The 11122-nt window shown below is 46.6% G+C and overlaps 1 long non-coding RNA gene across 1 annotated transcript; it reads right to left on the bottom strand.

Annotated features, from left to right (window-relative positions):
- Positions 1-4257: 4257 nt before the first annotated feature.
- LOC121832101 (uncharacterized) lies at positions 4258-7943 on the bottom strand. Its single transcript, XR_006075628.2, has 2 exons — positions 7345-7943; positions 4258-4493 (listed from the first exon to the last, which is right to left on the bottom strand). It is a non-coding gene; the product is annotated as an uncharacterized LOC121832101 (long non-coding RNA).
- Between the last annotated feature and the right edge of the window lie 3179 nt (positions 7944-11122).

Below are 11122 nucleotides of genomic sequence, written 5' to 3'. Positions count from 1 at the left end.
AACAGTGAAGGGCCAAGGAGGTTCTCAGAGTGTCGTGTGGCTAACCCGAGGTGAGCTTGTTCTGCTGAGAAACATGGAGTTCAGAAAGAAGCACCACAAAATACGGGATAAAACAGCAAAGTGAAAGTACAACTGCTTGTCCTTGCGCATGGGAATCTGTCCCCTACGCCTGCATCCTCTGGGTTTCCAGCTCTCAGATGTCTTACATACGGTTTAATGTAGATACTGATGGACAGCACTGTACTGTGGATAATGCTGATGGTGGCAGACACTGGACTGTTCCACACAAATAAGTGAGGACTTCAGGTTACGGCTCTGGTAACCTCCCATGATCTACGTGCATCCTGACAGGACTTCGGAAGTGGAGAAAAAGGGAGCTGATTCGTCCCAGCCCAGAGTAAACCCCGGGGAGGCTATCTGGCGTGAGAACAAAGCATTCCCTTTACTGCGTAAGTCAGGAGGATTGGTGGTTTAAAAGATTAGGGTCTGCAAATGTCTTTGAATAGCTTAAGTGTGTAGTGAATCAGCCAGATATGGCCGATCTTCTTTCAGGATCTGTTCTTGTTTGAGCTTTAATTCATCTGTCTGGCACCGATTTGGATGGGCCTGAACTTCAACCTTTTTTGACAAAAGTGTAAATGAATAATTAGAGTCTTGTAGCAAATCACCCTGACCTTCAATCAGATTTAGTCTGGTCTGTCTTCAGTCAACTCAGGAAAAAAATGGACTTTGGAGCCAAACAATCCTAGGTTTGAAGGCTGGTGCCCCAGTTAGCAGGCTGGAGAACACATGTACCTCAACTGACCTGTCTGTGCCCTTTCCTCATCTCCAAATGAAGGCTAAGCCTCCAGACTGGAGGCATCCCAACAGAGGATCACCTCCCACCTCTCCACCCACCGCAAGCACTGTGATCAATAACGAGATGTTAAGAGCCAACTCCCAGCAGTCCAGGCTTGTCAAAACGCCTCACACGAGAAAATGCAAAACGCCTGCTTTGGAAAGAGCTTGAAGGAGAAAAATCACTTCTCACTTAAGCAAATGTGGATATGTTTAATACTTGATAGGTTGGCGAAATGGCTTCTAGAACTGTTTTAGAAAAAGTTCTGACAGGAACAGCACAGAAATTGCAAAGCACTGGCTTCCACTGACCTGCTGGCTGAGGCCCCCACTTATCCCCATGGACTTTCGGCTTGGAGATTAGCTGTAACCACTTCATTTCATGTCACACTTTCCTGTTGAAAACAGGGTGGGGGACTGTGAGCTAATGCACTCTGCAGGATACCTTCCTGTTTGGTTTTCCATTTCTATCTGAGTGTGATCTCAGACATTTTACCATTTCCCGAACGAGCTCTCACCAGTCCTTACAAGGTAGTTATGCAAACTTACTCAGGCAGTGACCCCCGAAGGTGTTGGCGTCTGGTCAGTTGTGTGACATTAGGCAAATGAATGATTCTCCTTGGTCCTCAGCTGAGAAGATAAATATAATAGGATTAATAGCCTTAATCTGAAAATGAATTATTAGGAATCTATGTAAGTTAACCAATTAAAATGACTTGTTGGACGACACATACAGATTCACTAATACAGAGCCCCCTTCTCAGCTTCCTGCCCTGAAGCAGCAGATTCACGGTTCACACTCTAACATGACACACGGAGTGTTTTCTGCACACCAACCCCATCTTCTCAAGGGCCTACTGAGTTAGGAGCTACGATCAGCTCCATTTTACATAAAAAAGAAACTGAGGCAGAGAGAAGTAAGGACTCGGCAGAAGAGGTCACTTACGTGGAAGTGGGGGTCAAGTCCCTGAAGTTGGGTGACTCTGTACATCTGTGATACATACATTTTTGTGTAAGAAGACTCTCAGTACAATCAGAGTGCAGGACAGACATCTCCAGCTTGCTTCGCTTTGGCCTCTTTGCTCAGGTTCACTATCTGAGCAAATGCACTAGATCCAAACCAAATCAGATAAAAGGGCTTTCCAAGCATCTTCTTGCTAATTCTCTTAACCAAGGTATCAGAGAAACACAAAATGATTGAGTCTAAACTTGTACTGAACTCCCATCTGAGTGTGCCTCAGCCCCTTTTGCCTCGTGAACTCCACGTGGAGAAAGCAGACATGGCTTCTGATGAGCGGACTATGCTCTAGGTCTTTCTACTACAATCATGACTTGGTGTGGAATTGTGTACCATGCTTCATGGTTTACCGTAGACGTTCTCTAATAGGTGCGTGTGAACACTGAAAATCTACTCTAAATTTGCTGGCACACACATAGGTGTGTAAAGTATTTTAACATATGTAGTTTACATTCTTTACTGGAGACTCACATCACACCAACTCACATCAACAAATTAAGACAATGTCATACAATTCTGTTCACCCTCACCTGGGCACTATACCATATAGCTTACCACTCCCATGCCCGTCCACTCAGGTCCTCAGCAGGAAAAAGAACACTACCATTTGAGGAACAACACTTCAGTCCTGTCTTTGTTCTTTCCTTCCATAACTTTCCCGGGGCTCTCCTTCCTGCTCAGCTCCTCACATGAGGCTAGAGGAATTCTATGAAGCTACATGCTTATCTGCCATTGTACTGCGTTAACATTATTCAGAAGCAGAATGAACAGCACCTCTCTAGAGTAGCCAGCCTTGGCAATTCAGCCTTGACAATTAAGTGAAGTTCTTTCCACATTACTTTTCCCTCTTACATCTGGTCTTTCATTCAGAAACCTAGAGTACAAGATTCATTAATCCTTCACCAGCACTTCCTCCTGGATACTGCCTGCTTCTTGGTGAAGGATCTGTTTTGTTTTGTTTTTCCCAACTCTTGAGGCCCTTTGCTGGAGATGGGGATATAGGACTGTGTAGAGTGGCTACCTGGGAACTTCTTAGCACCTTGGGGATGGGTGAGAAAGGATGCTGGGGGAGGAAGAAAGAACATAGACTAGCTAGCCCTGCCGGAAGGCATCATGGCCAGGAAAACTGGAGCTCCAGTGGACTGGGAGCCCTTCAGAAAGAACGCAGAGATTTGATGGAGATTGGAAATTGGGACCAGGTGGCGGGGGGTGGGGGGGGGCAGCAACCTCTGGGTTGTTTTGGTTTTGTTTTGTTTTTTGTTTTTGTTTTTTTGCTGGTATACAAGCAAAGTTTTGTTTTTCTCTCTTGTTTCTTTTACCTCCTGATTACCATTTCCAATTAATGTCTGTTCAACATCAAGGATGGAGTAGGTATTTGAAGACTAGACTGAGAAAGGACTGGGAAAGCAACTCAAGGTTAACAACATATTCAGTACGTGTGAGGCCCTGGGTTTGGTCTCAGTTAACAAATAGATCTACACACACACACACACACACACACACACACACACACACACACACACGGGGTGGGGGTGGGGCGGGGGATGGCGGCAGGCAAACTCTGTACTGGGTTTCTTTCACAAAGACTCCTGGATTCTCCAGGAACTTGCTGCGCTTGCTAACTTTGAAGGAAGTGTGAATCCACTTAGCCCAAATTCAGTCCCCAATAGCTTTTAGGTAGAGGAATGCAGAACACAGAGGAAATCAATGCAGTTTACAATTTCAGAACTACATGGGCTTTGGGGCACATTGGGAATGAATTTGGAGATGCTCAATGTGCCGTAGGAAAAGCAGGAAGCTGTCCCAGTACAGTTGGCTCAGGCCTCAGGGCTGCCAGGCCCAGAGTGCACACGGCTGGGGCCTGAGGACAGGGCGGGGAGAGGGGCTGTCCAATCTTCCAGCGCCAGCTTGGATGAGACGCCATTGGCCAGGCTCCCCTTATAGAAATCAGGCTGCCAAAGAAAAATTATATTTCCTCTCATTTTATTATGTGGGTTTTGACTAAATTAAATGCACCAAGAGGCTGGCAGCCAATGTCTACAAAGGAGAATTCCCAGATTCCTCTGTTTTCTGTTGGTCTGTGCTTCCTTAAAAACAGACAACGGGCAGTGGAAAATGTGGTAAAAGTTTTAACGTTCATGCTCAAAGGAAAAACATCTTCACTTTACGTTGGCCAGACACACCTGGCAAAGCCAAGACCAGCTGAGTGACGAGTCGCTCGTCCAAAAGCAAGCCAAGCTGTCGATTGAGCCTAGTGAGCAACGACTTGGAAACAGAAAACAAAGCGAGGGGATTTCGGCTAAAAGATAGGTTTGGTTTCTTATGTTAAAATAAATAGGTTGAGTTGACAAGAAACAGGTTACTGAACTTCAAAGAAACGTACATGGAATGATCCCAAAGCACCAAGTTTTAGCTTTTATTATAGGAATGTCTAGAACACAGGGAAATGGAAAGTAGTAAAAACTGTTTCATGTCAAGTAGGGGAATATTTATTCCAAACTCTCTCAAGTCCTTTGAGAAGCTGACTAGAGAAAAAGGCAGCAAATTGGGAAGCATGGTGACCCCTTTAAGTCTTCTTCTGAATCAGCCGGAACGGAATCGACACATTGTTCTTCTGTTGATCCTGGAACCGGTGACCCTAGAGTGCGAAAAGAAGTGTGTTTGTAGGTAAAGAAGAAAATTCTACACTGAGCTTTAAGGGAATAAATCTCTCTGTTTGGAACAGAAATACAGACACTTCCCAATAGGTCTTGATGGTCACGTTGGAAGACCAAAGAAAGCAGGTATGTGAAGCCACTTGCCGACCAGTCAGCTAGCACCACACAGCCTTCGACCCACAATACTTACCTTTCAGTCCCTACGTCCAGGAGAGCTCAACCTGCTTCAGAATTCATACAAACTGTGAAGTCTGCCCCCGGCTTCCCCAGCATTAACTCCCCTCACCAGTTCTTAGGGCCCACTACACTGTGAACAAGACAACCCTTGTTCTGGAAAATCTATTGGCTCCTGCCAACACATACACACATACAAAAACACAACTGTTGGGCAAATAAATCTTTCCAGAGAAAATAAGATTCCTTTCCAATTCAGTCAACTGTACTGAGCTGGAAAACGAAAAATGTTATTTTTCCAGGATGAAGGGAAAACAAGACCTCTCCTTGTTTACCCTTAGGGCTCATTTCAAAAGAAGGTCAGTTTAATGCCTTCGTTTAAAAAAAAAAAAAATCTCGAGTGTTGTTTAGCAGGGGACATGGGTCCCTTTCAGGCCGGGAATCACACATTGGCGCTTTGTGCTTTTCCCTCTGACCTGAGACGCACATGCAGGACTGAAGTCCCTGCTGCTCTAGAGACGGCCACAGTGTCAGAGCAGGAAGGGCAGAAGGGCAGAGTCTGGCGATGAAGGAGTCTTTGCTCGTGGTAAACCTCCCTGTTCAGTCTTTCCTGTCCCTGAGGAAGCTAATGAATTAAGGCCGCACTTCCCATCCTCATTTTCTCCATATTTCTTATCATTTGAGGACATGGACCATCCTCTGGGAATGTGAGAAGACAGCCAGCAACAAGGCGTTAGTCCAGGAGCCTGGGTAGAAGCTACACGATACCATGTTCCTGAATTGCCTGGCATTTCTTTAAAGGGGAACCCCAGTAAACTGAAGTTACAGTGAAGGTTTTGACTTCCTAATTCAACACAGAGCATTTTTCATACAGTTATTGACTACTAAAAAAAATCTGATAAAATAATTTAAAAATGGTAATCTGGGCTCAGAGAACACTGAAAAATGAACATCTTGTAAAAATACTCTCTATATAGTTACTTCAAAACAGATTCATAGACTTGCAGTAGACCCAAGGAGAGTCACGTGAGTACCCTCCCACCAAAAGTAGACATCCTTTGTCACAAGGGCATTAGATATGTCAGAGAAAGGTGACACTGTCATATTTTCATAGCTTTCCTAATGCTTGTCTTAGCCAATATGTGGCTGCCATATCTTGATAATGTGAGAAAGCCCGGAGAGTCTGCTTGAGGGGTATCAGGCATTTATTAAGATATTAAATAGAGAAACACACTCACGAGCACAGAACCAAGTAAACAGCTGAAGTCATCCTCTGTTCTGTCCAGGAGCGAATGCACCTGGCCAACTGGTGTTCGATCATGCCAAGAAGAACGTGACCCCTCTCCCTTTCCTTTTAAGAGGTCATGTACGCAGGCAAGAAGCGCCGCCTCTTTCGGACTTTATAGCCCAAGGTCATGGGCAGAGCAAATACCACTACATCTTATAAAATTTTGGTGTTGGTATTCCCCCCCCCCCCAGCCTTATTCTCAGTTGATTCCAAAGAGCACAGTGTGGTGTATGGCTGCTGGGTAGAGGTGCTGCATACTAGACGAGCCAAACAGAAAAGCTGATTCCCCTCTCCCATCTGCCCATGGCTGGTATGGTTTGCATCCTCTCAGGTGCTTGAAAGACTTCTAATTCATTTCAGGATAAGCGTTGTAAGGCCCAAGGGGAAGATGCCAGTAGACCCCCTCCAGGTGCAGCTAAAATTGTTCTGTGGGCCCCAACTTCAGAAGAGTCTCAGGCCCAATCCAGATTTTTCCAAGGAATAGAAAGGAAGAGCATTTGCAAAGACAGCTTGTCAGATATCAACAAATCCCTAATGAATCTGCCATTGAAACCTACTTCTAACAACCCGAGAACGGCCCAGACAGACTTGGTCCTTCTAATTCATCTTCTTTGATGGCACTTCTCCTGAGAGGCTCCCGGGGCCCACAGTGGGGTAGGACTTTGCCTTTAATTCTCCAGGACAACCGCAGGAGGGGACACTTTGAGTTCAGTCAAAGCTTTATTTCTTCACATCCCTCAACCAAACATGTGGCACCTTGGGCACCAGAGTCTTACCATCTAGTCCCATGTTGTAAGCAACAGCAGTAGCAGTCGACTTTATTATTTTAGGGGCCCCTAAGGCCTCTGTGGCCAGCAACTCCTAGGGAGGTATCCCACCCCGAGTGCTGAGACTCTTCTTAACCTTATGGCTCTGGGGAGTCTGTTTCCACTCTGACAGGAAACCCTTGCTCACTCTTGAGCATTTACAGGCTCAGGCTGTTGCACACTTCTCCCAGTCACCTTGGTAGTACCTTGCCCAGCCAACCCATAAAGCTCCCAACACTTTGGCCTTTGAACCCTTTGTGAACTAATTTCCCATGCTTGCTCTTTAGGATGCACTCACGTGTCTCTCCTGTGTGCTTCCAAACCCACAAAACACTCAAGGGTTAACATTATGTTGTCGAGATAACACAGTGTACAGAGGCTGGGCAGGACAATGGCCCCAAAATCCTAAGTCCCCCACCCCCTGTAAACTAATGGCAGGGTTACTCAGATAACCTTGACCGGAGCACTCTGAAAGTCAGTAGCCATTGCCCCAAGTGAATGTCAGGTGATTACAGAAGTGCGCTGCTGAGAAAATATGAAAGTCAAACATAAACAAAGTCTCACCCAGTGTGGGAGGATTCCTGCCATTACTATCAGTTGCCTCCTTCACAAATCAATGTTGGGTACAGTAGCAGCCTGGAGAAGAGAGGCCCTAGCTTCAGCTGACAGTCCGCAGTCCTGGGTCATTGTCTCTGGGACCTTCCACTTCCCTTTCCTTCAGCTCTCCCACGGACCCTCCTGCCTTTCCCCACCCCTGGTGAACTGGGGGGGGGGGGCTGGCTCCTGCTGCTCAGCCTTGTCCAGGGCCAAGGGGATGGAGGCTCTGCTCTCTGGTGCTGCGCCCTCTGCTTGGGCTTTGTCCCTGAGCTGCAGAGGCTCTGCGGACAGAGCGCTGTGGCTGTAGCTGCGGTTGTTACCTCTCCACACACCACACACCCGGCCCCTGGCTGGAGTAGACTCTGGCCAGGCAACCCGTCTCCACCCCTAGCATAACCTCTCGAGGGAGAGAAAAGAGTTGGCTTAGTCTGGCGGAATAGTTGTTCGTTCCCGAAACAGGCTTGGTCTTCTGTATCTGTATTGCTTTATCAGGCACTCCTTCTGTGAACCTCTCTTCCGGCTTCAAGGCCTCCCAGAAGGTCCTTCGCACAGAATTTGGCTTTATGTCTTCTCCTTCTCCTTCTCCTTCTCCTTCTCCTTCTCCTTCTCCTTCTCCTTCTCCTTCTCCTTCTTCTTCTTCTCCTTCTTTTTTTTTTTAACATTTAGGAATAAAAATAAGTAGGTAAAAACTTAGGAACTCAGGCTCAATACAAATCTTGCCACTTTTGCCTCGGAGCAACTGCGAAAGACCTCACCTGCTTCACCCTTCTCTTATCTCCTCCAGGCTGCTTTCCCAGTTCACAGACATACTTTACACGCTGGTCTATGTCTCGTCAATCCTCCAGAGCTTCTCATCCTTCACAAAGATCCTGCCTCGCCAAAGGGCTCAGCAAAGCCTCTAGAGTACCACGCCAGTCTCTGGATCCTTGCTAAATCCAGTTCTCATGAAGTATCTGGTGAACACAGTCATATCCAGTGAACTGGGCATCATGTGTTGATTTCCTTATACCTGGTTCCCTCAGTACCCACTACCTCCTCTATGGTCCTCCAGCCCCTAATATCCATGGGCACCTTTACTAGTGATGGTCAAGTACCTCTTCTGACTCCGACCAGCCTGTCTACCAGAGACTGGTTCCCTGTAATGTCTCAGGGTATGTAATTCTGTGTCTCAAGGGTGGATGTGTGGTTACGTTGCTCAGTTTCTCTGCTTCTGATGCGTGTAGACTGATCCCACCCACCCCTGCATCCCATGGCCTCATAAGCCAACCGAGATTCTTTAATCACTGTTTACAACCTTTCCCCAGTGCTAGAACTCTGGTACTGAATTTGCTCTGATATCACCGTCTCCTACGCCGGACCGTGATGAGTATCTGACTTCTGGAGCGTGGATTTTCCCTTTACCAAAGGGCACACCTGAGTGTCTTCTGGCCCCCTGTTTTCACTCTTTCTTTCTGCCACCTGACTCCTCCTGTGGGATCCAGGCCATGGGGTTCCAGGAAGGGCTTGTTAATAGGGATCCGATTTGTATCATTACCCTCCAGCCTCCCAGCTGTGAGAAGCGGCAAGCCAACGCCTCCATTTCATTCTCCTTTCTACTCAGTTCTTCTGCCAGTTCAGAGACAAGCACGGAGGGTGCTAGCCATGTGCCATTTTTTTTTTTTTTGTTACCATCCCTTCCTAAACATGTGTCACTCTGGGCAACCATCTTAGCCTCACAAGTACCTGCTGTTACCCATAGCAACGACCAGGCAACCTCTGCCGCTGATTGTCGATCAATATTCTCGTCTCGGAGACTGTAAAATCTGCTCTAGCCCTTCAACTGTTCCCAGGGCTGCTTTGTATTCACTTAGCAGACCCCACTCATCAAGGAGTTGGACCCTTCCTGCTTCATAGGAAACTGCTGCCCTGGGTGGGTGGGGGGCGCCTGTAGATGCCCATCTTAGTTATGCGTCTCGCTACTCAGGCCCCGGTCACCATCTCCAAAGGCATACATAGGAGCATGTCCCACGGGGGATGGAAGCCATGTCAAATTTACTCTACAGATGTCCCACCTTGAGGATCACAGCTTCAGCAGCTTGTCTTAGTCCCCACGTGAGTAACAACATTTCCCTTTCCAAAATCATCCTCCGTTTTGTCGTATAATGCCAGCTAAGGCAAGTGCTCCTAAAATCCCTTCCCTTGGGGGAATTATAAACAAAATCTACCCTTCCTCCTGAGGGCCCAACTACAAACCAAAGTAAAATGTCACCCAAATTCACTCTGGGGGACCAATGAGTTTATTGGGCTAGTTTAAAGAGCAAAAGGTGGCCGAGAACAGCTACACTGTAGAGTCCGCACCTGCATGGATGGTCGACCCCTTCATGGCGGCACAGATGGCGTTCACCTCCCTAGGCCTTCCAGCCTAGATTTATACCTCAGTCTCTCCCTCAGGACCATGTGTAATTAGGGAAGAATTGCAAGCAGCTGGTCGGGAGGCCTGGCTGGATACTCAGGTGAGAGTCCCGTGACCTTCCTGGCCCTCTCCCCTACCTTCCTTGAGGGAATGTCAACAGTCAACAGTCCCAGCTGTGATGATCAATTGACAGTGGCACAGCCGAGCTCATGGAGAAGGTGACAGTTTGTCTCGGAGGCTAGTCCTGGATATCACACATCTGCTGTGTCTCACGCGTAACCCATATGATTCCATTTAATGGTAGTAAAATGTCTGAAAGGTAATTATTACTAGTGCGCATGCGTGATGTCTATTAGGGTGAGCACAGGTGTGTAGGTGGGAGTACTCATACCAGAGACAGTTTGCTCCTTGCACTGAGCTCCTGGGATCAAACTCAGGCTATCAGATCTGCACTGTAGGCAAGTAGTTCTACCCATGGAATCATAGTCCTGCCCCACCCCCATCATTATTGCAAAAAGAATAATGGGTGAAACCAGAGATCATCGTTTTAAGTGAATACTTAAAACGATGGTTTTGTGTTTTGCAAGTGTTTGTCTATTATAGCCTAACTGGTCTTCATTAAGAGCCTCTTGCCTCCATCATTTATTTGAGTGCTGGGATTACAGGCATGCCCAACTCCTCTGTGCCCTGGATCTCGCTCTGTAGACCAGGCTGGCCTTGAAGCACAGAGATCTGCCTGGCTTTGCCTCCCGTGTGCTGGGATAAAAGGAGAGCGCCACCACCGCCCAGCCCTCTTTGTTCTTGTTTGAGTTAAATGCCAGACGTTTTAACTTGTTATCAAGTATGGCATCTTGCTTTTCCATGTCTTACAGTCATTGCATGCTCAATGTCCTCTTATGCCCGTTAACTGTTTACTCTGGGTCCATGGGCATACTATGTACAAAACCTGACAGCTTACCTGTTCCCTGAGCATATTATTTTCCCCTCTGTGTTTCCAGCACTTACTTCAGAATTTATGGTAATCATCAGCGGTATATGATGGTGAGAATTCCTGACTGTTCTCCATCTGAAGAAGAATGTACTCTAGGTTTCTCCACCAAGGATGTTTGCAGAGGGAGATGGAATATAACATCTTCCATTGAAGGAGATTAAGCAATGCTTTCAACTCACTTGCTAAAAGGTTCGCTATTTTCCAGTCATAAATAAGCAAAGAATACATCAAATACTTCTCTACATTAATTGAAGTTAACATGAGTTTGAAAAGTTAATTTAGTAATGCCCTGAATCGTGTTGGCAGAACACAGAATGATGACTCATTCGTTAGACAGTTAGATTTAATTAGCTAATATTTTA

The sequence above is a fragment of the Peromyscus maniculatus genome, chromosome 9 (assembly GCF_049852395.1).
Source record: "Peromyscus maniculatus bairdii isolate BWxNUB_F1_BW_parent chromosome 9, HU_Pman_BW_mat_3.1, whole genome shotgun sequence".
Classification (NCBI taxonomy): domain Eukaryota; kingdom Metazoa; phylum Chordata; class Mammalia; order Rodentia; family Cricetidae; genus Peromyscus; species Peromyscus maniculatus.
The sequence above is the reverse complement of the archived record's forward strand: the minus strand, read 5'-3'. Positions and strand labels throughout refer to the sequence as shown.